The sequence below is a fragment of the Acanthaster planci genome, linkage group LG03 (assembly GCF_054643075.1).
Source record: "Acanthaster planci isolate LZ-2023a linkage group LG03, COTS_SCS, whole genome shotgun sequence".
NCBI lineage: Eukaryota > Metazoa > Echinodermata > Asteroidea > Valvatida > Acanthasteridae > Acanthaster > Acanthaster planci.
The window spans coordinates 12,348,915-12,376,100 of record NC_141779.1 but is presented as its reverse complement, the minus strand read 5'-3'; the positions used below and the strand labels follow the sequence as shown (position 1 = coordinate 12,376,100).

At 42.4% G+C, this 27,186-nt stretch overlaps 1 long non-coding RNA gene across 5 annotated transcripts in view; it reads left to right on the top strand.

The window, feature by feature from the left end:
- LOC110978422 (uncharacterized) overlaps positions 1-24,410 on the top strand; it is a 55,193-nt gene extending 30,783 nt beyond the window's left edge. For 2 of the 5 annotated variants that reach the window (XR_015424652.1, XR_015424648.1), the window contains exons 3-8: positions 18,523-21,268; positions 22,036-22,177; positions 23,187-23,298; positions 23,582-23,649; positions 23,941-24,005; positions 24,194-24,410. This is a non-coding gene — a long non-coding RNA (uncharacterized LOC110978422). The remainder of the gene's footprint in view (positions 1-18,522; positions 21,269-22,035; positions 22,178-23,186; positions 23,299-23,581; positions 23,650-23,940; positions 24,006-24,193) is intronic. The other 3 variants (XR_015424650.1, XR_015424649.1, XR_015424651.1) reach the window with 3 other exon arrangements.
- The last annotated feature ends 2,776 nt before the right edge of the window (positions 24,411-27,186 follow it).

The window sequence follows — 27,186 nt, the reverse complement described above, 5'->3', positions numbered from 1 at the left end:
CCTGAAGAAGTAGTTTTCCTGTGTTTAGTTTTAGCAGACCCTTGTTAATAAACGTCAAGGCAAGACTTATTTTTATCTTGTTGTGACTTTCAGATAAAGCATTTTATTATATTGGTGTCAGACATACATTTTTTGGTGTCGGACGTACACATCCAAACTGACTTTTCAGAATAGAAGGTAATCAGTTCAAACCCAAGCAGTCTTGCGATCTCCATCATGATACCAACTGTAATCAACAGGAAGAGAACACATATACCATAGGTGGTTTGAATTGGGTGCGATGCTCTCCCACAATGCATTGGAAACTCTCTGACCAGTCTTGCACTGCAACTCGGCCCTCTGCCATGCACGTCACCTTATGTCACCTTATGCAAAGAGAGATAAAATTAGATTGGTGAATTAAAGAAATGCGATTCATGTGAGCTCATAACAATACATACATGTACAACCATGTCTCATTCAGTGTGATTTGCAGCATTCTATTCAAATAGCAAAAGGATAAAGCAGCAAAGGAATCAAACTAAATGGCGAGTGGATGCAGGAAATGTGTACCAATGCGACCTTCAAGAGCCCCAGGCAGCAGTGGATGTCCTGTATTACGACGTGTATGGCCCGTGTTTCGGACTGTACTCTATATAGGGACCAACTCAGCAACTCAGCTCATATTGGCTCGCCACTATTGTAGGTCTGTACCCTCCAAACAGGTTTTCTACAAATATAATGTATGGGAACACATCTTGCAAATAGATTTGGCTTAGAATAAACATCAAATAGTGTCCAAAATACAATATTCCAATAAATATGTATCTTACATGTATAAGAGCAGTCAGTTCTAAATTTGACAATGACTAGGACAATGAACAAACTTCAAAGAATTGAACTTCAGGTAATTCCGTCAAGGCATTTGGCTCTACGTGTAGCTTCAGGCATTCCTGAAAGACAGATCAGAGATGTCGTCACAGGAGAAAAATAACTTGTGGTACAATCTAGTTGGTATCTCTTGTGTCTACCCTCTTACTTATAACCTGCAGTGGCAGATTCTATACACCTGTTGGCTACGGTGGTAACATAGCCAACCCAACGCTCCTCAACCTGTCTCTGCACCCATTTTCCTCATACAACTCCCATTCTCAGGGTTTCAAAATCCAACTTCCCCAAACAAAGTGATCCTGGGAGTGTTTCTGGTGCAACATAACGCTCGACTACCTTACAAAAGATACATGTAAAAAGAACTACCATGACCAAACAATAAACAAAAAGCCTGTCTCTGGCATGTGTTATGCAATAACCAGCTGTGCAGCTTAAAGTACCCTGGGGAAGACAATAAAACTTTAAGACATCAAGAACAACAACTTAGTACGGAGCACCGTTACAATCTCTGTGTAGGAAGTAGTCTCGTTCGTAGGTTTAGCATGGTCATGGTCAATCTACATTGTATGGGAACTATTCCCAGTGGGCTTTTTTGTGCCCCTGCTAACTAACTATGGCTGCGAAGAAATCTTCCGTGACCCTTTTCGGCCTGTTGTTTTTACATCACGATTGCGGTAAGCTGACAGGGACATTAGTTTACCATGTGTTTCCACTGGATTTAATTTTGTAAATCTACAGAAAAGTCGCGTAAGTTGACCAAATAAAGTCCAATGGGAACATGGCTTTAGACTTAGAGAAGTTTTCTTTCACAAAGCCATCTTTGGCTGACTGAGATCTCCATGTCTCGTGCCTTGTTAACAGCCTGTCTTCAGCACCTGCTGTGGCAGCCTCTATGGCACCTCCTGATCTTAAACTATGAACACAGAATTTGGAGACATCACCAACTATTGGCTTGAGTACCTCCATCATGACCTCACAAACTCTGGAATGATACATTGATTGATTAATGCTTTGTACAGTAACAGCGCGTTCCCACTTGAATTGGGAAAAGGTGGATCTTGGTCCAGCATTTTGGTGTGATCGTTATCTTACCACAACGAAACCCCAAGTCGCGCTCCCACTAGCGCTTGATCCACCTTTTCGGAGCCCGAAAGGTCACTGAGTTCGGTATTGCGCATGTGCTAGCTTGCTGAGCGCGCGCTCTGTGGCAGTGTGGCGTGCTGGGGCTGCATGCCTGTGACCCTGCAGTGTTTCGGGTGCGGAGTTCTACTGACGTGACGACCTTGAATCAGACTGAATGTTCAGCCTAGTACGTTGTCTCTTCAAACTTTGCTTCCGTTTTTTATACTCTGTCATATGCTGCGGGCTATACACTAACAAGGAATTAGTTTTTGATGGAAAGCAAGTGAAATTACACTAATGAAAAAGGTTAAGAAACAGACGAATGCGCAACGAAAATTGTGAAAGGGCAAGGCACACATCGCAGCATGCATGCATTGCGCATGCGTGGTGACACATTTTGCTAGCCCATAGTTCAGCGGTTGTTTATTATGCATGCTGTGCACGTTAAAAATTTCACATGAGCTACGCGTCAAAAAACGTATTTCTTTGTTCATCAGACCGCAAAAGTTTCGTGCCACTCGTGCACGGACGGATGAGGACAGGTCAAATTGCCGGATCAGATCCACCTTTTGCGTTCCCATCTGATCGTGATCCGCCAATTGCAGGATCAGATCCACCAATTGGGGGATCTGTATCCTGCTCCAGAGGAGGATCAAGACAGACGGAAGGAGAAGGTCTGGCGATTACTTCATGGCTACCATTTCTATAAATATACATTTTACTGGATGGAATGAAAATCAAAACATAAATATGATCAAAGTCAAATGGCTTGTTTTAATATGTCAAAGCTCATCAAATCTAAACACATAGTAAAAGAAGATAATTAAGTGATACACATGTCTGTATAGTAATAATTGTACATCTTAATTGGTATCTCGGCTGAGTTGGGCTCTTTTTTGAGACTGGACCGGCAAATTTTCTTCGGAGACCCTCTATGACTTGTTTCACTAAAAGTAAAGAGCATGGATCAGATACAACTGCCAAATTATGCGTCCAAGCAATGGCTGAACTGGCTTTGGAAATAGGTGAAGAAGTATGACGGGTATGAGTTATGTACAGGGATAAGTAGTTCAGCTTTACTGGTAGTTTGATTTGCCATGTACACAAACTATGAAAAGCTTCTCTATACTGCTTAAGAGTAGACTCAGCTCTGTGTCTACGTCTGGTAGCCCAGATGTTAAGTCGTCATCCTGTTTCATCTCATGTCCTTATGTACCCATAGCCCTCTCTGAAATATTACCTGAAAATTAAAGATAACGACTGTTACAAATGTATTTAAGTCCATAATTTAAATAATGAGCATAGGACTTAGTCCTCTTTGGACAATATTTGCTCACGAATCATACACAAATGCCCTGACATATTGCAGCTGCTATCTGACTGCGCGTTTGTTATCCTGGCAATTGGGCAAACGCCCTGCTCAATACCACCCTTCCATAATTCTCTCAATCAGCTTTTGAGGAATTTGGTCCAGCTAAGACCATTTATCTGCACTTTGTACATCATCCAAACTGCAATCTGATCGCAAGTATAGCACTCCTGGTTATCTGGCTAATGAACTTTTCATTAATACTCCTGCCTCTTATAAACATACATGTACATGTACCATGAAAATACTGGGATTTCCTGTATCTGTACATCTCCCTCTAGCAGAGTTTGTCCATCTGGGAATAAAAGTGGCCAATGAAAGTTCCAGAAGCTTTTGTATACTTCATATGGAAAAGTACTCTTGAAATAAGATGGATGGAAGGAACCAGTTGAGTTCACGTGACTAGTTAACTGAGAACACATCCACACTTTCACACCCTGGATTCCAAAATCCAGGTTAATCCGAGTTAAATCCTGTTGACTTGGTGTTAAAGTAAGTGGCAAACCTGTCTATGTTTTTCTTCGAAACCCAGATCAATTAACTTAAATAAACGGATATAAACACAAATGAACTATTATAAATCTGGTTATTGTAACGCCTAGGCAATTCAATTCATGGCATTTGTCATATTGCCGACCACCCCAGACAGGTAATTTAATTTCCATTAAACTGGCGTCAGCTTCGAGCTGCACCCCATCCAGAAGAATTTTGTGGGTTTGTAGTTTGAATGCGAGATCTGTGTGTAACAAAACAACTGGCATTCTTGAATTGCTGGCTGATCAAGACATTGACGTGCTTGCTGTTACTGAGACATGGATTGAAGAAGGAGACATTACTACGGTGTCACAGTTAACATCTGCCGATTACCAGTTTCTCTATAAATTTCGTCAAGGTAGATAGAGCTGGTGGTGGTGTAGGAGTGTTATAAGTCCAGAATGAGTATACTTGTACATACATGTACATGTACCACTCCATTTACTGCAGCTGGATCATCTTTTGAGCACATTGTGGTTGATGTCGACTGTCATGATAAATGTTTCTTGTTGATGGTTGTTTATTGGCTCCAAATGTAGCATTCACTACCTTCTTATTTGATTTTTCTCAAGTCTTTGAACAGTTCATGTCAAAATCATCTGATTTTGTGATAGTTGGAGACTTTAATATTCACATGGATCAGCCTCAAGCACATGATATGATTTGTTTTGTTAATTTTCTTGAGTCTTGCAATTTGATGTAGTATTCCCAACCCATCTTAAAGGTCATGTTTTGGATCTTGTTATTACTCGTCCATCGATGGACATTATCAAATCTGTAAATGTTTTGATCCTGCTATTTCTGATCATTCACTGATAATGTGTTCTTTAGAAATCAGTAAGCCTGTGAGACTGCAGAGATCTGTGGCATTTAGGAAGCTTAAAAACATAGACTATGAACATTTTCGTTGAGACATTCTTTGTTCTGCATTTTCAAGGTATTTGGACGAAACTTCATTACCCGACCCCAATGTGTTCACAGCTTTTTACAATTTGGAATTAAGGTTGGTTCTTGACAAGCATGCTTCTGTTCAATCAAAGGTTCTTACTATACGGTCGAATACACCATGGTTTACTGAGACCATTAGGAAGGAAAAACTTAAGCATAAAAAACTGGAGCGTCGCTGGCGATGCACTCGACTCACTGTTGACCGGGAGATGTATAAAATGCAATGTAATCATGTTGTTTAGATGATCAAGGATGCGAAAGTGCATTATTATCAAAGCTTAATCCGTGAGAGCAGGGGCGATTGTCATCAGATTTTTTGTGTGATTGATAATTTGTTATGCCGTAAGTCAGTTCCTACATTTCCTACTCATAAGTCTGAAGTCGAGTTGGCAAATTGGTTCGCAAATTTCTTTCAAGATAAGATCAGCAACTTACAACGTATGAGTAGTGTGGGTCAAGGAGATTTTGATATTCAAGATCCAATTCTTCCTGATGGATGTAAGCTTAATTTTTGGTTCCACCACTTGTGCACAGATCCAGCAAATCATACGCAAGTGTCCTTCAAAAACTTGCAGTGCTGACCCGATACCAACTGCACTTTTAAAATGCTGTCTGCCTGAAATTTGCCCAATAATCACATCTCTTGTTAATTCTTCTATTAACCTTGCAGTTTTTCCAAATGATTTTAAGATGTCTACTGTTACTCCCATTCCAAAATCTCGGAATTTCAAGGCTGATCAAGCCGAGCTGCTTAAGAATTATCGTCCAGTTGCCAAATTACCATTTGTCTCCAAGGGTCTTGAGAAGGTGGTTGCGCAACAACTTACTAATCATATGACCAGGTTTATGTTGCATGAACCTTTTCAATCGGCATACAAGCGCCACCATGGGATGGAAACGGCTGTTGCTTGCATTCAGAATGATATTTGGAAAAATATTTATGAGGGAAAAGTCTCCATTCTGGTACTTCTTGATTTAAGTGGTGTGTCTGATACACTTGATTGTGACATTTTGCTTCATCGATTAAGGACACATGTAGGACTTTCATAAAAAAACCTTTGAGTTTACAAAGAGTTCAGATTTGGTCTTTATCGCCTGATGGTCGGAATGGATTGGATGTGGGAACCATGAGTGACACCTATACACTTAGGTACAGTACATGTATGGTGTCCCCCAGGGCTCTGTACTTGGACCACTTTTATTCAATGTGTATATGTTGCTCTTTGGGGATGTTATTAGGCATCATGGACTGAGTTGTCATTTTTATGCAGATGACACTCAGTTGCATCTGTCAGCTCAGCCAACTGCCAGTAGCATACAGCTACAAGCGTCAGTTTTGGAAAAATGCTGTGACGACATCAAATGTTGGATGGCGATTAATTTTTTTGAAGCTAAATGATGATAAGACAGATCTGCTTATCATTGGATCGCACATGCCGTTGAGCAAAATTCCTAGAAATGTTGTGAATATTGGTAATCACAGAGTCAAGAGTCTGGGTGTGATTTTTGACAACGACATGAATATGCAATCCGACATCAAGAACATCTCTCGCTCTGCAATGTATCACCTGTACAATATAAGCAAAATTAAACATTTTGGGGTCAATCAGCCACGGAGCAGATTATTCATGCACTTGTTACATCTCGCATAGACTATTGTAACTCTGCTTTAATAGGTCTATCGGCGTCAGCCCTTGCTCCTTTGCAGAGAGTCCAGAATGCTGCAGCAAGGTTACTCAATGGCGTGGCTGAAATACTCGGGTGTCAATGAAGGCCACCTGTCAAATTACAGTATTGCCTAAAGATTACTTGGTGCGGCTATAAACGACCGTTAAATTAAATGATGAATTTTTGAAGGATTTTGAAAACGGAAAAAATGATAGTCATGCCGGCCCAGCATCATCTACATTGAAAAATGCCCTGGCATGAAGTGGTTAAGACCGGGCTGAAGACGCACCTTTTTAAACAAGCATTTTTACTTTCTTAGTATTGATTTTGATAATGGTACATGTACATGTAGGTTGTATTTATTTATCTATATTTTGATGTACAGCGCCTGGGAGCAGCCTGATGGATAGGGTGCTTTATAAATGTCAATTATTATTATTATTATTTAATTAGAGCTTGCAAGAAAATACATTATCTTATATTTTGATCAAGAAACATCCAATACTAAAAATACCTGTGAAATTATTCATCAATAAAATATTGAAGCGAAAGTGTGAAAATACCTAACCCAGTCAATTGTTCACATAAATAATTCTGATACTATCGACCCTGTCAGACGATTGCAAACCATTTTAATGATTGTTTTAAAACGTTGGACAACAGTTGGCCTCCAACATACACTGCTGACCCTATGAAATATCTCAAAATTCCTGATTCCCTATTTTAAAGCCCAATAACACAGGAAGAACTTCATGATTGTACATGTATCAATCAACTTCAAACTAAGAAAAGTGTGAGTCATGTGAAAAGACGATGACACTATCCCATATAGTGACACTGTCTGGTGACTTGTGAGGTTTACTGATTGAATAATAATTAGTCTAGGCCAGTGGTCTGGTAAGGGGTTGAAATGGGCAAGCATAAGAAGAATATATAACCAAAAGTAAGGGATGTTTGTTGGATGTGATTGGGGGATGCGAGCGGAAGATTAGTTTTCAAATTGTGATGTTTGTTGGATGTGATTGGAGGATGCGAGATTAGTTTTCAAATTCTTTGTCAGCAATATACTTTTGTGCCCAGTAGTGATAACGTTTAATCAGTTGCATACGGATGATTTTGAAGGAATTGATGCTAATTCACATAAATGTGATGCTTTTGATGGGTTGCTATACCAGTAAAGGAGATTTTATTTTACTGAGTGTTTTAAACAGTCCCAAAATCTCCAATTTCTGTATGATTTTACATACACTCTAGGGGGTTAGGGTTTTAAGTCCAGCCATTTGGCCTCAGTTAAGGCTGGCTCATACTTCAGGCAAGATGTATTTTTTTTTTCTCAAGCTCTCGGACAAGCACTGAGCATACAGTGCTTATTAATATACGTTGGGTAAGGGCAAAACCGTTTTATATAATTAACATCTCCCCAACGCAAAAATACATCTTGAAAATTGGTTATAGATGATCAGTATCTTACTCATAGTGAAAGGTTTCTTTTTAATTATATGCTTTAAAAAGTGCGTGTTTAAAAACACAAACAGCTTTGCTCTCCGATTGGACCCCTAGATCTGTGTAGCAATTTCAAACTCGATCGAAATTCCAGCACCTTTGTTATTAATGACCTCTCCCCTGTCGTTTCTCACTGAAAATGGAAAGTTGTTATTTTTCTGTTTTTAAGTGGCTTTGGCAACTTGCTTCGTTTAACACTGTGCACCCTATGGGGTTTGCTCAGGTCTGTAACAGAGCATAATACGTCTGAAGGTCGACCATTAAAGTAGTTGTAACTTGTGTTTAACTCGGGACAGTGTATCCAAAGCTCATTGAAAGGGTTTACATTTATTTTCCCTTTGTAAAGAACGTTTGGAACTAGCCTACCTTTTGGCAGGTTTAACAGTTTCGAGACTTCTTTACCCAATCGCAATCTAAGATTTAAACCTGTCACCATAATTGTAACCAATTTTGAGTCTCGTTGAACTTTAAAACTTACACCCGGAATTGCGTTGAAAACAAATTCGAACCTATCAACATTGTAAACCCAAGAAGAATGACAATGCCACTATGCTCTCTAGGTTGCAAAACATCTGTAGATGTTTCCCCTGAGTGTAGCCATTGCATCATTAAACGATTAAATCCCATAACTAAAAGAGCATCTCTAGGTTCAGATGGAGCACTTCTAATTATTCTCGTTCTTTTGTCTGAATTATCTTCTATAAATCCTTCTTGAATATAATTTAACGCAATGCGTTGAGCTTCTCTATAAGTATTGGATTTTTCACCAGATAAAAATACTACAAATATGCATTTTGTTTGTGCCTATCTACATCCATTTCTTTTAATGATTCTGTAAGTCTATTCCTCGTTCTTTCTTTTTGTCTGTTGATGTCATCTAGTTTTTGACTAATGGTATCGCTAAATTCTTTTAGATTTCGTGTGTCATAAGATTGAATATAATCGCTTATTACATCATAAAACAAGGTCGAACTGTCTGCCTCCAATTCTGACAACGGTACTGTAAGTACCATAGGCTCTATAAATTCTATATTAACATCTTGTCTATCAGTTCTCCAGTTTGCTTGGCTTGGTTCTGCTGTTTCTTCTTCATTATCTCTGCGCCTTTCACGCTGCAATTTTGCCAGTCTACCATTTATTTGAGTTTGCCAATCAATTTCGGTGGAGTTTATAATGATAAAATATCCTGGATGGAAACTTATTAAATTCTAACGACTTTTTTACCTTGCTAGTTCTCGATGTAGTCTTGTAATTTAAACGTCTGCTCATTTTCAGTAAAGTGAAAAGTGTAAACCTGACTCATGATGTGTAATTTTAAAAACACCAAACAAAATAAATAAATCAAACATAATTAACACCTTTTTAAATAAGCAAGCATGGACATCAACTACAGTCAACTCGTGAATAAAGTTAACAAAAACAACACCTTTTTTGCCAAGCTTCCCAATTTAATGGATGCTTACAAAGTGCCTAGAATTAGAATGGACTTCTTTGTACACCGTTGGTATAGCATTCCTATGTCTTTTTATCACAACCAACTCAACTTTGGGGTATATTGTGCCACTATAGCCTGCGGTGTCGGATGGGACGTACTCAATGACTCAAATTCATACATTCTAGCTCTGTTTAATTTCCACGTGTATTACATGGTTAGAAAGGTCTTGTTTGATTGCAAAATAACCGTCCCCAAAGATAACGTGCTTGACGCTTTGAACAATGACTAAAATCTTAGAAAGTTTAACAATGGGTGTTTATTGTTTAATGTTGACTCGACTCGATCATTTAGATAGACGCGAGACACCACCACAAATGGATTAGGCACCATTTTTTATTATGAAAATGGATAAAAACCAGTCCCCGGATGCAGTTACAACAAACGTGACTTTGGAGGACACGGAAAATATCTTTATGCGAATTACATGGGATTTGGGCATCCCTGATCCCCAAAGAGGGTTAGGACACCCAAGCCATTATACAGTGACTTGGATCGAACAATCGGACGATAGGAAACTTGCTTTGCAAGATTTTATACCAAAACGACTCACTTGACAAACGCGGGCTTGACTGCAGTGAATGAATTGATCAGAGCTTATGTTTATGCTTATGTTTTTATGTTGTTAGGAGCGCAAGTACATACCAAAACCAGCATGTTAGCCCTGGCTAAAGTATTAGATGTGCAACGACAATTTGTAAACATTGTGGAATCTCTCAATTTGGTTCTGGATCTCAAGCAATCGATCGATCAGTTTCAAAACTCGCTACAATATGCCAAAACGTCTTTGAACTTTGTTGTATCACCCAGTTTGTACCTCGTACCCTCAGACATGGATCTCTGAATCAGAACATGCGAAAATTGCCGCAACAACTTGCAGATCACGACCTCTAACATGAAGCCGGGGTACCAACCCAATGTTAATTCGCAAAGCGCTCTGTTCTCAGCCTGGTCCAGCTAAGAATTGCGATTCCGAGTTAGAACTGGCTCCAAAAGATAGAAAGAAAAACATATGGTTTAATAAAACACTTTAAAAAAATCTGTTGCTGCCACACACAAATGGAACAACAGACTTGCTTTTGGTCTTTAATGGGCTTAAAGATTATCCACAGTGGGTATTTAGAATTTTACTTTTGCCTCTTCGTACCGTAGACCAGTTGTGGTTGGAATAAATCTGCAACATGTATGTAGAACTCAGCACTGCTTCCTCCTTCACTATTTTCCATTCAACATTTATGTATATATTCATTTGATAATCCTATCAGAACAACCACAAACCCGCCGTTGCCTGAGCTCGTGTAACTTTACCCACATACAAATGGAATCATCGACCATGCCACGGCACTTAATGTATGGACTGGATCACGTGTACTTATTGAACATGTGCCAACGTAATACGTATCAACACTTGCACTGTGGGCAAAGATCAATTACTTAGGTTCTTTTTTATCAGAGACCAAACTTCCGAAGACACTCGCAATATACAAAAACTTTATACATTAATACACTAAAATACAAAGGCTACTTTTGAAATGAGAGAGACTCCATAAAAACTGGGAATAAATGGACTCACTGGACTGAAGCGACACTGCCGAATGGATCGTAATGTGCATGCACCCTGATGAAAGTCATTAATTAGACAACACACCTAATTAAATCATCACTAACTGGAACTGGGTGTTACAGGTACATGTAGCTGCAACTTGGAAAACTGGCAATTGCTGCTGAGTACAGTTAGCAGTGTTTAGTATGGTAAATACATGTAAGTACAAGCCTTCTTATGGGTGCAATGCAAGTACTAAATTCACACACAAATCTTATATCACACAGGTAGCTATAAGGTCATTTTAAACACATTGACAACTTGACAAGGCCTATACGGGTGGGGACAGTGAAAGAAAAATCTAGGAACAACACGTGAATAGCCAAAGTAAAAAGGGAAGATATCCATACATGCTACACTCACTTATTGGCCATTGGATAACGATAGCATGTCATTTAATGTCAAATTTAGGAAGGGAAATAGTGACACAATATACTTCAAAAATAGATTTTTAACCTCAGGAAACTGCCAATTATTAACAATGTAAACATACAAAACAACAAAAAAGTGTTTTCTCCATGTACCCTCCAAATTCTGGCATATAATCTGTCCTTCTAAATCCCTCGCTGGGTCACGCAACATGGTGGCAGCGGTGTTGGAGCTCTAATGGAAAGGCCGAGGTGCAAATGACTCTGTGATAATTGCTGAGACGCTGCAAACTGTGACGCTTGATCAGTCTGGAAATCCGCCGAGATCGTAACTGCAACGCGGTATGTAAACGAGTGCATAACTGTTGCCAGTATTCGGACACGTGGCTTTTCTTGCTATACTTCCATGTTGCCTCTGATACGTACATGCCGACTCTGCCAAAATGGCGACTGCACCACCTGTTAGTGGTATTAAACCCCCACAACCACCAGATTTTACCAACATAAAGTTCCTATCGGAGAACTGGAAGTTGTTAAAACAGAAATGGGTGAACTATGCTATCGTTACTAAGCTAGATACACACGATAGAGTATACCAAGTGGCCCTGTTACTGCACACCCTTGGTGATGAGGGTCTAAAAATCTACAATGGCTTTCACTTTGATACTGAGGAGAATACCCGCACCATGGCTGAAATCCTCGCTAAATTTGACTCTTTTGCCATCGGCGAAGTCAATGAAACATATGAGCGGTTTCTTTTCAATAGAAGAGACCAGAAGGAGGGTGAATCTTTTGAGTCATTTCTCGCAGCCATCTGCAGCATGATGAAGACTTGCAATTACCATAGTGACTCGCAGGACTCCATACTCATAGATCGTATCGTCCTCGGTATACGTGACCAGGAAACACAGAAACTGCTGCTACAAGAGACCAAGCTCACGCTGGAGTCATGTGTGAACATTTGCAAGGCAGCAGAAAATGCTAGATGTACCATTCAAGGGAAAGTTCTGCGCCCTGCATCAGAGGCCCCATCTGCCAAACTTGTCCGTGGAACGAAACAGGCCTCAACTTCCAAGGGCCCATCACGGAAGGTGCCTGCCAAGTCAGCACCTGCGACCAAGAGGCCACCCCCTGCATCATCTGGGAAACGTGAGTGCAATTACTGTGGTCTCGTGCACTTAATGAGAAAGACTGACTGTCCAGCTTGGGGCAAAACATGATCTAACTGCGGAGGCAAGAATCACTTCAAGGCCAAGTGTAAAAAGCCATACGCGAGGATCCAGATTTCATCACAGACTCTGATGACGACTGCGATAGCAACTACAGTATGCATACCTCGCAAACGTGAGTAGCAATAGGAAGAACACTCTCACCGCTAAGCTTGCTGTAAATGACTGCCACATCCGCTTTCAAGTGGACACTGGTGCTGATGTAAACACAATCTGTCAGCGCTTTGTTCGTCAAGACCAAGTGCGGCCCACAAAGGTGCAACTTGTCATGTGGAACGGCACGAAAGTCAGACCCCTCGGCGAGGCTGAGATACCTGTCACCAATGTTTGTACCGGTGAACTACACAGCGCTATCTTCATTGTCGTGCCAAATGATCTCCATTGTTTGCTTGGTCTGAAAACTCTGACTGATATGCACCTGATAACTGTGAATGCCGACAAATTCATTGCTGGCATCTCAGCCCAGTCTAGTCAACCGCTGGGCGATCTTGGAGTGGCCAGACTTACTGTGGATCGTGAAGTGAAACCACGTGCACTACTGACACGTAAAGTGCCTGTGGCCTTGAAAGGAGACGTCGAGGCTGAACTGAACAATCTCGTTCATTGTGGTGTGCTCATCCTTGTCACCGAGCCTACTCAATGGGTGAGCCAGATGGCTGTCGTACGCAAAGCCAACGGTAAACTGAGAATCTGCATAGATCCACAGCCACTCAACCAAGCCCTCATGAGAGAACACTATAAGTTGCCTACTGTTGATGACGTGCTCCCAATGTTGCATGATGCTAAGGTCTTCAGCAAATTGGATGTGAAGGAGGCTTTTTGGCACGTACGACTGGATGATGAATCCAGTAAGCTCACCACCATGATAACTCCTTTTGGCCGATATCGCTGGGCAAGACTGCCTTTCGGTCTAAAGGTGAGCAGTGAAATCTTCCAACGCAAACTCGTTGAAACACTCAGTGATCTTGAGGGCGTCTTTACCATAGCGGATGACATTATAGTCGCAGGATGTGGCAGTACGCTCGCTAAGGCAACCAAAGACAACAACGAGAAGCTTGCCAAGTTGTATCGCAGGTGCCAGGAAAGGAACATGATCCTGAATGAAACCAAGCGAGAACTTGCAAAGTCAGAGATCCGGTTTCATGGGCACTGCTTCACTGCTGACGGGGTCAAAGCGGACAAGTCAAAGGTTGACGCAGTATTGAGCATGCCGACCCCTACTGATATTCAGGGCGTGAAACGTCTGTGTGGAATGGTGCAGTACATGGCCCGATTCTTGCCACACCTCTCTACTGATCTGGAACCAATCCGAGCCCTGACTCGCAAGGATGCCGAGTGGCACTGGTCCCCTGCCTGCCAGGCAGCATTCGAGACTGTGAAACAAAAGCTGTCTGAAACACCAGTGCTCGCATACTTCGACATAGCAAAGGACGTTGAACTCCAAGTCGACAGTAGTAAGGACGGCGTTGGAGCAGTTCTGCTGCAGGGAGGCAAACCTGTAGAGTACGCGTCGCGTGCACTCTCCTCTAATGAACGCAACTGGGCGCAAATCGAAAAGGAGCTGCTTGCAGTTGTGTTTGGCCTGGAACGCTTTGACCAGTACACCTACGGCACTAAGGTCATTGTTCAAAATGATCACAAGCCGCTGGCAGCTATTCTCAAGAAGCCTCTCAGCCAGACACCTAAACGACTACAGAGCCTGTTGATGAGAGTCCATCGCTATGACGTTGATTTTCATTTTCTCAAGGGGTCAGAACTTGTGATTGCTGATACTTTGAGCCGTGCCTACATCGACTCACCTGACCTTCGACCCCACATCATGAAGATCAACTTCTTCCCAGACATATCTGATGCTCGTCTGGAGGAAGTTCGAGAGGCCACTGCACAAGATGCATCGCTCATGACTTTGAAATCACTCATTCTGGATGGTTGGCCCGACACAAAATGCAAGGTTCCTGATGTAGCGCGTCCATACTATGACATGAGGGACGTGCTGAGCTACGAAAATGGAATCATCCTCAAGGGCGAGGCCATTTTGATCCCAAGGTGTCTAAGACGAGACATTTTGGGGAGACTTCACTCTGCTCACATGGGCTACAACAGCATGATGCGCCGTGCATGTTCTCTAGTTTTTTGGCCTGGCATGGCCAAGGATGTGAAACAACTTGTTGAAGCCTGTGCACCATGTCAGGAACTGAGACTGCGAAACCCTCGCGAAACACTAAAACTTTAAGATGATGGTAATGGTCCTTGGGATAAGATCGCATGTGACATCATGGAGGTCAAAGGTCGCCATTACTTAGTGACTGTGGACTATTACTCCAACTATATAGAGGTAGATCACTTGCCTACAACCACAGCTGCCCGGTTGATCTCTGTACTGAAGAAGCAGTTTGCTCATTTCGGTATCCCCCGGGTACTGACATCTGACCAGGGTTCCCAATTCACAGCGAGTGAATTCCAGAAGTTCCTGAGACAGTGGGGAGTCTACCATGTCATGTCTTCCCCAGGTCACCACAGTGCCAACAGGAAAGCTGAGGCAGCTGTCAAAGTTGCTAAACATCTCATCTGCAAAGCCAGCAAGGATGGGACTGATCCAAATGTTGCCTTGTTGGAACAACGTAACACCCCGCGTTCTGACACCGGACGTAGTCCTGCCGAAATGGTATTTGCCTACAGACCACGTTCAATATTACCATGTATCCAAAAGGACAGACGCGATCCAGAGATCGTTCGCAAGAAAGAACAGCGCAAGAAAGCTGTGAAGAACCACCATGATCGTTGCGCTCATGACTTACCGCAACTTCGCCCAGGTCAAACTGTATACATGTACTTTGAGCTCTACGATCACGCTCGTTGGGTAATTGGGAAAGTTGTAGAAGTTCTCGGTGATCGTACATATCTTATTGAGGGGGCGAACTGTAGATTGTATCGTCGGAACAGAGTACACATTCGACCGACTCGAGTGGAGATGCACCGGAATCCACCACCACTATGGCTACCGACCACCACCTCAACCACAGCAAAGCCTCAAGAACCTGCACCAACTGTCACTCAGACCTCTGTCAAGCCCAGGCAGAGTAGTAATTCAGGAACAGTCACAAAACCTACCCCACCAGCTCCACCACAGCCTGTGCGCACAAGTGGAAGGATCCGTAAACCGCCAGGCTATTTGAGAGATTATGTCCGTCATTGAACAATTGAAGACTGACTAAACATCCAATTGTATTTTTTTTTTCTTTTCTGCTCTTAGCCGACACAGCTAATATCCTGTAATTACTTCTGGAACAAAAGAATATTTGCTTTCTGGTTTATTTTTCTCAAGTACATGAGGGGTATAATAACAACAGACTATTTTATTTGCTTAAGCACAAAAACAACAACAGAAGATCCTGCTAATACATGTATTTAGTTTGTATTTACAAACAAGTTTATTTTTTCAAAAGGTCAAACTTTACTTTTTCACAAGCAGTTAAAAAAGTATCCAGCATTTAAAAGTGTCCAGGCGACAAATTTTAAGTTATATATACTTTTTTTATCCTAACCTTTATACGAAAGAACAGAACAGCTCAGACTTTGAGATTTGCCTTTATTTTGAGATCTGGAAGTTAACCATGTTAAAGTTTGTACTTTAAAAAAAAAAAAAAAAAAAAAGGGGGATGCTGAGTAGAAATAGAAGTACATGTACGCCCTCTATCGCCGGGTTTCTGTTGGTCTGGTGAATAAAGCTCTCTTGCAGCGAGTTCATGTACCCTCCAAATTCTGGCATAAAATCTGTCCTTCTAAATCCCTCGCCGGGTCATGCAACAAGTTGGCAGGATCGAGACCATACATGTAGTTTTTATAAGACATGTCTCTAAAGTTTTGAAACACATCTGCCAAAAGCAAGTTCTCTGTTTTGACATAAAGGTTGTGATAGTCACAGAGGGTTTTACAGTTTAAAGCTTTGCTAGACTTGTTGTTCTTGGGTGTATTCTAATTCACCGATGCTATTTTGTAAAGCTTTGCCAGACTTGTTCTTGGGTGTGTTCTTATTCGCTGATGCTATTTTGTATAGCTTTGCCAGGCTTGTTGTGCTTGGGTGTATTCTGATTCGCTGACACTATTTTGTATAGCTTTGCCAGACTTGTTGTGCTTGGGTGTATTCTGATTTGCTGATGCTATTTTGTTTTAAATTGCTATAAAAAGCACTCAGGGTGGTAGCAGCGTCTCGTTAAACACTTCAAACGAGTCCATGTATTCGTAGAGACAGATCCCTTTTTGCAAAAGAAGCGAGCTTTGCTCACCACACGCTTGCACTTGGGTCCGTTTGAGTTTTGAGTTTGAGTTTTGTGACACGCTTTTACAAGCCTGTCTAGCGACGTTGCCATAAAATAAAACTAGTTTATAAATCGAAGCTGGCGTAGAGAAAACGAGACATACTTTTCGATGTTTTGGGAATGCAAAAGATCTTGTCAGTTTGTTCGTTACCTTGAAATAGGCTTGCACCTTGCATAATGAAATGCACGTCGTAATTTTCTAAATTGTGTAACACGACTAGGATTTGCGTTTCGTTGGGAACTATTCTGAGTTGTAAGTTACAATTGGCGTGGGCTGCGCCTCTAAAGGCCCCTGTCACGTGACAGTGGTCTCTCAATTTGGGGTTTTTGCTAAATTTCTTGTTACACCATAAACATCGGTTATCGTTGGGGTCCGGTGAGAACTCTGGTTTGTCGCACCAGCATTGATATTTGTTAAAAAGATTTCTTTTTGCAGATCCAAAAGGTTCCAGCTTGTCTAAATTGCTGTCATTGATCGCATGTGAGCTGTAAGGGTTCAGGGTTTGCAAAGATGTCTTTTCGACTTCCAACATTAGTTGCTCCACAAAAACTTGAGCAGCATTTGGACCTCTGCAGAGCTTTTGAGCAATCGTTTTTGCATCACATCTAACAACCGTGTAGTAAACACCACAAGCGACGTGTTTTTGAGGGCGAGCTTTGTCACCTGTTTGCTGTAAGATCGATTAAAAATCTGCATAAATCACAAATGGTGTTTTTTGTTTGTGTTCGTAACTAGTGAAAAACAGTGTTGAGGACCCGTCTGTTGTGTCTTTTGGCATTTCAATAAAACAGGAATGGGTATCAAGCCATTTGAACTCTTCAAAGAGTCTGTTTCGATCAGCTTCTCTGTTGTACCGGTAGGGTGAATTGCAAAGACTGCAATGCTAGATTTTACCGTTGTGTTTGGTAATCTGTGATGACAGTAGTCTCGATTCATCTTTGATCCAACAATAGTGAGAAACTGTTTCATCGTCCGCTTGGCTCTCTCCTGTGATATAAAGCAAGTTTACGTGAGATTGTTTTTGCCCCATTTTAAAATTGTTTGAATTATAGAAATAAAAAAATTCACTTTGTTTAGGTTGAACGGGGTTGAGACCTTGTATACCGAGCTTTTCTTCTGGTTCTGGATATTCATATCCAATGACGTTACTTGTCAGGTTGTTTTGTTTTTCAATACGAGGGATCTGTGATGGCAGTGTAGGAGAATCCTGAGAAGTCAAGACCGTCATCTGTGGCTTAACTCCACAAACGTTCGTAATACACTTTATAATTGGGGTTGGTTTGAAGTTGTTTTAAAACATGAGGACGTACATCTACACGTACCGTAACGGTACATGTAAGTACATCTACTACTGCTGTTTCAGTCTGGCAATGACCAGACCATTATGTCATACATTTCAATACACTTCCAAGCCTGTTGCTTGATAGATTTCATGCCCTGCAGATGTTTCTTTTAGTTAATTTTTGGCATTTTCCATTTTGACATTTTCTTCCCAGGTGCTATTCACAATTCAGCATGAAGCCTTACATGTACTTAACGTGTACGTCATGTCTCAAATCATCAATTCGATGTAACTCAGGATTTGTGAAGTTTCTGTGCTCTCTGCTGTTTGGTAAGTCTCTTTCCTGTCTTGAACTTGAGAAGCTCAAATTTATGAACAAGGTACCGGTAGGAAACAATTCCATAAACCCACACCACTGATTTTTCCCTGCAGTCATCTACAGTCATCTAAAAGCAAAACCGCGTCATAAAAACATCAATTTTTTCATTGAAAATATTTTGATCCTTGTGCAACTTTTTATCACATTCGGTTCTTCTGAAGTTGGGATCATTTTGTAATGAATTTTGTGATCCACGTGCAACGGTTTATCACATTTGGTTCTTCTGAAATTGGGATCATTTTGTAATGATGTTTTTGTCCGTTGTACATGTATGAACCCAGCAGCATGAAAACCTGTATTGATCACCATGCAACCATTCTGAATTAAACTGCCTTGTAACCTTCCACGCGTACAGGTCTGACTAATACGCTCAGATCCAGCAGCATAGTGCACAGGAAAATTGACATCTGTGCCGTATTATGTCCTCTATCTTAGATTCAGTAATAACAAGAAATTCACTTTAAAAATTACTAGTGCAAGTGCAATTTTTTAGCTAAACCTGTGCCAAAAACTGAACTTTGACACTTGGAGCTTGCTCTGTTAGTGCTGTGTACAGTACAGTAGGGCTGCATTACACGTACACTGTATATGACATGTATCAGTACATGTAAAGACAATTTTGATAGGAAGATGTTGGCACGTTGCTCAAGTCTTACAGTAATATTCCTTGCCACAGGGGATAGTTATTTTCATTGGATGCGTTGGCTGAAAGTACATGTAACTGCCACGTTTGATAGACATTTTAGGTATTATTTGACACTTGAAGACCAGGATGCATATTGTGCGAAATGTTCCTGTTGGGAACTTTGTCAGTATTCCTCTTCCGGCCAGAGCAAAATTTGAAATAAATGAAATACAATGGCTTACAAACTGACTCAACTACCAGCCCTATTTTCCTTACAATGTTTTTTCAGTATTCAGTGTTCTGGTCTGTGGGTTTGTTATCAATGTGCAACAATGCCAAGAGTGTCAGCGCTTTCGAATGTACATGTACTTGTGTCATGTAAACCTGTCATTGTACTAAAACCTATTCTTTGAATAATTCCTCGCTACATATTCAGCTCAATTATGCATGTTTTCATAATTCATATAGAAAGTTTAAAGTGTATTTTAAACTTGAAAGTTTCAAGTGGTGAAAGTAAAAGTTTGGTTTTGCAGATTCTCTAGTAAAACAATAATATCTTCCTGTTTACACGTACCTTTGTTGCATAAAGGGAGAGTCAAAAAAGCACACAGGTAGACAGCCTGAAGTCGTTAGAGATTGGCTGAAGATATTGACAGGCTGAAGTAAGCATCGGTGCTTAGGTTGACAGAGGTAGACTGGCCGATGTCGGCCGAATTGGATACGCTGACAGTAGAGGTAGACAGGATGATGTCGGCAGAAATACATGTACATGTAGATGTGCTAAGGTTGGCAGAGGTGGTCACGCTGACAGTGGAGGTATACAGGCTGACATCAGCAGAGGTGGTCACGTTGACAGTGGAGGTGTACAGGCTGACATCAGCAGAGGTGGTCACGCTGACAGTGGAGGTATACAGGCTGACATCAGCAGAGGTGGACAAGCTAATGGCAGAGGTAGACAGTCAGAGAGTTGAAGTCATCGGAGGAAGACCAGCTGGCATTGGATATGATGATTTGTGATGACGTGTTGTTATTTGAGATTTAGCGGTAAAAGTGCTTCCATCTTGTCATTCCTTATGTCTTGATGGATTCATCATTTTTTAGACAAATTGCCTGCTGTTGTTCAAGAAGCTCCCTCTGAATACTTTTTTCAAAGTTGGCCTGCATCAATGGGAATTTCCTAACTTTGTCGAAGTGTAGTTAATTGAGATTTTGTTCATTTTGCATCAATTACTTCATGTTGCATTTTCATTAGGAATATAAATTTGTTTAAATGACTGCAGTGAACGTTATACACAAAAATTCAGCTGTTTGTTAAGTCCCGGGGCTGTAAAGTTCTTGAATTGTTTAAGTGATTCAGCCCAACACTGCTATTCTGAACACCTCTGTACCAAACATTGGGGGTATACTGAACATTCTCCTTGGCTCCCGAGTTCTCCATACCGAACATTAAAAGGTTGCTTTAAAAGGAAATACATTTAGGACTGATGAGAATACTGACAAGTTTAGGAAAATCTGTCTTGCAAAAGATCAGTGCCAACACCGTCAGTATCTATGTGTTTAATTTGTGATGTGAATAATACCAGTCCCCACTAGACAGCTGTTTGAGAAGCTCTTCCATCTCAGTGGATGCCTTTCCGCCCGTGCATTCAGTGACCGGGGAATCCCATCCTGGACAACGCACGTAAGGATTTGAGTATGGCGTCTGGTCACTGATACTCTAACCATTTGTGGATGTTTTCCTACTTACATCACCGCTCCACGGATAGTGCTGTTCTGTTGTTTCTCCACGAGGCCTTGATGCAGCCCCCTCGTAGATGCCCAACCATCCTATGTGTGTTACCTGTCTCTTGATGCCATTGATGTTATGCTCCGGCATACGCCTTGCCATTGATACCAGTTCCCAGTGGCTACTTTTCTGCAGTGGTCCCTTCTGTGCTAGTGTTGCATCTCGTGAATGTGAGTAGTGTATTTACTAAATCAAAGCTTTCCGCATTATGCATTGCCCAAACCGTTGTCATAAAAGTTGTGAACTACGCTTGAAATTACTATTTGAACAGAAATCCAAGAGAATACTTTATTTTCGGCTTGGTTCGCATGTGGATTGGGTTTTCAGTCCCTACCTGATTCCGTGGGTTTTACCCAGAATATTCCTGTGGGGTTTTCTTCCCACCTCTAAAACTGTAACTGCTTCTCATTGTGTCCTCACAGCAGGTTTCTTCAGGCTTGCAAGCTATAGTGCCAAGGGTACTTTTAAGTAATCCTTGATGCCATTATCAGAAATAAATAATAATAATAATTTCCCAAGAACCTTGTGGGTAGCCATTTCATATTCAAGAAACTATCCTTTTTCTGAATTCAGTAGAAATCTATTTGCCTTTTTAAAATTTTTGTTCAAAGTTGTATGGATTTCATATTGAAATAAGCTTTTTGGTATCAACTTTGGAAAAACAAGTGAACCAAAACAACTAGAAAAGCTTTAAATTTTGAAATTTTCTGTCCTTTTCTGAGCTGTCTAGTGAAAGTGCAAAAGACAACTGCATGTTTGTTGGTTGACATACATTCCTTTTTTTTCTGTTTTGCATTCTTACATATTCTGTCGACATATTCTGTCAGTCTTTTATTAAAGTCTCACCCTAACAGGTTAAATTTAGTATGCCTGAATAAAAGAATAATTTGAGGTTTTTGTTAAACCCTTACTTTTACTGACCCAATTTCAAATGCAGGTATTGTGTGGCTTCTCACAGCTTGCTGGCTATTGAGGGACATACATCATTGGCTTCCAGTAAACTAAGAACAGAGCAGTTGATCATCTCTGTCATCTCATCAAACAGCATTTTCAGACGCCTTACAGATTTCACTTTTAAGGTGAGCGAGATTTCTTTTGCAATTTCAGAAGAAGCTCGGCATTTGGGCAAATAATTGTTATTTCATACACGATGTTTGTGAAGTCTGTGAACATTTATGATGTGTGAAACACAAACTTGATTGCTCTTCACAGTCTGCATTGCAGGGCATTGCCATAGAAATATTGTCAAATATTACACCACTGACTTTCAAGAGTTGGTACTTACGGCGGTGTTGAAAGTTGGTCGATAATCTTGCTTTTTCAAAAGTCAGGGTTTCAGCTGTAAATAATACCATCAAGTGGTTTTCTGGTAAAATGAAGAAGTTGCAATCTGTAGCTTCTTTGGATATTTTATCATATGATTTAACAGTTAATATAAAATTGAAAAACGACCTCCTCTTGGTGTGAGCCTTTGAATGTGGGATGGATTGGGGATGTCTGTGGATGTGGGTTTTGATTCTGTTTTGCAACACAACTGCAAAAACAGCAGCTGAAAACCAAGAGATGAATGGGCAACTTTATTTGGAGGTCGACGAAAAAAGGACAGTCCCAAAATGTTACTTTATTTTCAGTTTTATTGAATATTTCCAGCAGATGAATCATTTATAATTGACCTTGCCAATTGGTATACAAGCTTAAAGACACAAATTTCACATGGCCGTCAGATTTAGTTTATAGGAGGTTTTTTGACTTTCCCTTTCTTTTGCATCATATTTCTCCAAAACACTCTTTTCCCACAAAAGGTAAAAAAACAAGTTGTGTGAAAGGAATCCACATTGTGTACCACATTCCCTCCTCCATACATCGGTCTCAGCAGGAATTGACATATTCCGTGTAGTTGCTGCACCACAAACTGACTTATCGTGTGTACAAAGTCTATAGATGGTGTGTCACTTTGTGGTGAAGCCAACAAATTATGTATCTTTTTGCACAGAAACCTTGCAGTGGACTTTAATACTTAAAGTAATTTGTAAAGAACTGTTGATTATGCAGACATCCCGTGTCCCCTTTATGTTACCTTTGTTGCAGGCAGAGATAGTCACAAATGCACAGAGAGATGCTGATGTAAGCAGAGGTAGATGTGCTGAAGTCGGCAGACGTGCCAAAGTCGGCAGAGGCAGACAAGCTGATGTTGATTGAGGTACGTTGTGGATATGATGTTTTATATCTGTTATCCGTGATATTTTGGGGACAAAATGCCTGCCATAATTCCAGGATGCTCACTTCAAACGTTAAAAACATGGACGTCAATCCTCCGAAGCTGTAGCCTAGTTATTTCAGATTTAATTCATTTTGTCAGCGTTTGTTTTACGTTGCATTTTTTAATGTATGAACCCTGTTTTACCGTTGTAACCAACATTGCAACTATAACTCAAAAACGGCTGTGGTAGGCTGTGTAACGTTATCAGTTTTTTTAATTACAGCGTGGAAGACACCTACATGGACATCGACAGGAGGAGAGACAGACGGAAGCGAGATGACTGTCCTGAAGGTTAGGCTTGGAATGTGTTTTTGGCTGATATAACATAATGCACAAGAAGATATAGTTTCATGAATTTTTCTTTAAAAATGCTGGTTTAGAATGCACTGTTTCCCAGCACTTTGGAATGATGTGGTCCATTCATACCATAGTAGATATTTTCGACAGGGCTAACCCTTCATATATGCATTTTAACATTCACTATTTGTAAAAACCCAGGTGGAAAATATCATAAACAGAGCGTGGCAAATGGAACAAAATCCTTGCAGTTTGCATAATGCCTTTATACATTGTTTATTCCAGCTTTCTGGATTCACTCATCAATGGGGAGGTAGAGAGTGTAAAGGAAGGAACAGATTATAGTACCGGTAAGTTTTTTAACCCGTTTTCTTTAATGAAATGGGAATCAAAAGCTCAATAAAAGCATGTTAGATGTTCTTCACAATTTATAAACGTTAAAAAAATGCACTGCCTGTCAAATACTTTGGAATCTAGAATGTTTGTCAACTCTGCAAATATATTGTGATTTAATATGTATTTCTTCTGTTGACTGCAGGTTGGGAAGATCGTCCGATGCCTGAAGATGAGTGAAGTTTCTTTCAACTCGGAAGAATGAACATCAGTAAAGTAGTAAAAAGAGAATGAAGACCTTTCTTGTGTTAATTTGTCCTTAAACTCCCCCCCGCCTCCCCGTCCGCTAAAAATTTGTCCTTAAACTCCCTCCCGCCTCCCCGTCCGCTAAAAATTTGTCCTTAAACTCCCTCCCGCCTCCCCTCCCCGCTAAAAATGTGTCCTTAAAGTCCCTCCCGCCTCCCCTCCCCGCTAAAAATGTGTCCTTAAACTCCCTCCCGCCTCCCCTCCCCGCTAAAAATGTGTCCTTAAACTCCCTCCCGCCTCCCCTCCCCGCTAAAAATGTGTCCTTAAACTCCCTCCCGCCTCCCCTCCCCGCTAAAAATGTGTCCTTAAACTCCCTCCCGCCTCCCCTCCCCGCTAAAAATGTGTCCTTAAACTCCCTCCCGCCTCCCCTCCCCGCTAAAAATGTGTCCTTAAACTCCCTCCCGCCTCCCCTCCCCGCTAAAAATGTGTCCTTAAACTCCCCTCCCGCCTCCCCTCCCGCTAAAAATGTGTCCTTAAACTCCCTCCCGCCTCCCCTCCCGCTAAAAATGTGTCCTTAAACTCCCTCCCGCCTCCCCTCCCGCTAAAAATGTGTCCTTAAACTCCCTCCCGCCTCCCCTCCCGCTAAAAATGTGTCCTTAAACTCCCTCCCGCCTCCCCTCCCGCTAAAAATGTGTCCTTAAACTCCCTCCCGCCTCCCCTCCCGCTAAAAATGTGTCCTTAAACTCCCTCCCGCCTCCCCTCCCGCTAAAAATGTGTCCTTAAACTCCCTCCCCGCCTCCCCTCCCGCTAAAAATGTGTCCTTAAACTCCCTCCCGCCTCCCCTCCCGCTAAAAATGTGTCCTTAAACTCCCTCCCGCCTCCCCTCCCGCTAAAAATGTGTCCTTAAACTCCCTCCCGCCTCCCCTCCCGCTAAAAATGTGTCCTTAAACTCCCTCCCGCCTCCCCTCCCGCTAAAAATGTGTCCTTAAACTCCCTCCCGCCTCCCCTCCCGCTAAAAATGTGTCCTTAAACTCCCTCCCGCCTCCCCTCCCGCTAAAAATGTGTCCTTAAACTCCCTCCCGCCTCCCCTCCCGCTAAAAATGTGTCCTTAAACTCCCTCCCGCCTCCCCTCCCGCTAAAAATGTGTCCTTAAACTCCCTCCCGCCTCCCCTCCCGCTAAAAATGTGTCCTTAAACTCCCTCCCGCCTCCCCTCCCGCTAAAAATGTGTCCTTAAACTCCCTCCCGCCTCCCCTCCCGCTAAAAATGTGTCCTTACACTCCCTCCCGCCTCCCCTCCCGCTAAAAATGTGTCCTTACACTCCCCTCCCGCCTCCCCTCCCGCTAAAAATGTGTCCTTACACTCCCTCCCGCCTCCCCTCCCGCTAAAAATGTGTCCTTACACTCCCTCCCGCCTCCCCTCCCGCTAAAAATGTGTCCTTACACTCCCTCCCGCCTCCCCTCCCGCTAAAAATGTGTCCTTACACTCCCTCCCGCCTCCCCTCCCGCTAAAAATGTGTCCTTACACTCCCTCCCGCCTCCCCTCCCGCTAAAAATGTGTCCTTACACTCCCTCCCGCCTCCCCTCCCGCTAAAAATGTGTCCTTACACTCCCTCCCGCCTCCCCTCCCGCTAAAAATGTGTCCTTACACTCCCTCCCGCCTCCCCTCCCGCTAAAAATGTGTCCTTACACTCCCTCCCCGCCTCCCCTCCCGCTAAAAATGTGTCCTTACACTCCCTCCCCGCCTCCCCTCCCGCTAAAAATGTGTCCTTAGACTCCCACCCGCCTCCCCTCCCGCTAAAAATGTGTCCTTAGACTCCCACCCGCCTCCCCTCCCGCTAAAAATGTGTCCTTAGACTCCCACCCGCCTCCCCTCCCGCTAAAAATGTGTCCTCAGACTCCCACCCGCCCCCCCTCCCGCTAAAAATGTGTCCTTAGCCTCCCACCCGCCTCCCCTCCCGCTAAAAATGTGTCCTTAGACTCCCACCCGCCTCCCCTCCCGCTAAAAATGTGTCCTTAGACTCCCTCCCGCCTCCCCTCCCGCTAAAAATGTGTCCTTAAACTCCCTCCCGCCTCCCCTCCCGCTAAAAATGTGTCCTTAAACTCCCTCCCGCCTCCCCTCCCGCTAAAAATGTGTCCTTAAACTCCCTCCCGCCTCCCCTCCCGCTAAAAATGTGTCCTTAAACTCCCTCCCGCCTCCCCTCCCGCTAAAAATGTGTCCTTACACACACTCCCCTCCCGCTAAAAATGTGTCCTTACACACACTCCCCTCCCGCTAAAAATGTGTCCTTACACTCCCTCCCGCCTCCCCTCCCGCTAAAAATGTGTCCTTACACTCCCTCCCGCCTCCCCTCCCGCTAAAAATGTGTCCTTACACTCCCTCCCGCCTCCCCTCCCGCTAAAAATGTGTCCTTACACTCCCTCCCGCCTCCCCTCCCGCTAAAAATGTGTCCTTACACTCCCTCCCGCCTCCCCTCCCGCTAAAAATGTGTCCTTACACTCCCTCCCGCCTCCCCTCCCGCTAAAAATGTGTCCTTACACTCCCTCCCGCCTCCCCTCCCGCTAAAAATGTGTCCTTACACTCCCTCCCGCCTCCCCTCCCGCTAAAAATGTGTCCTTACACTCCCTCCCCGCCTCCCCTCCCGCTAAAAATGTGTCCTTACACTCCCTCCCGCCTCCCCTCCCGCTAAAAATGTGTCCTTACACTCCCTCCCGCCTCCCCTCCCCGCTAAAAATGTGTCCTTACACTCCCTCCCCGCCTCCCCTCCCGCTAAAAATGTGTCCTTACACTCCCTCCCGCCTCCCCTCCCGCTAAAAATGTGTCCTTACACTCCCTCCCGCCTCCCCTCCCGCCTCAACTTTGTCCTTTGTCCTTTGTCCTTTGTCCTTTGTCCTTTGTCCTTTGTCCTTTGTCCTTTGTCCTTTGTCCTTTGTCCTTTGTCCTTTGTCCTTTGT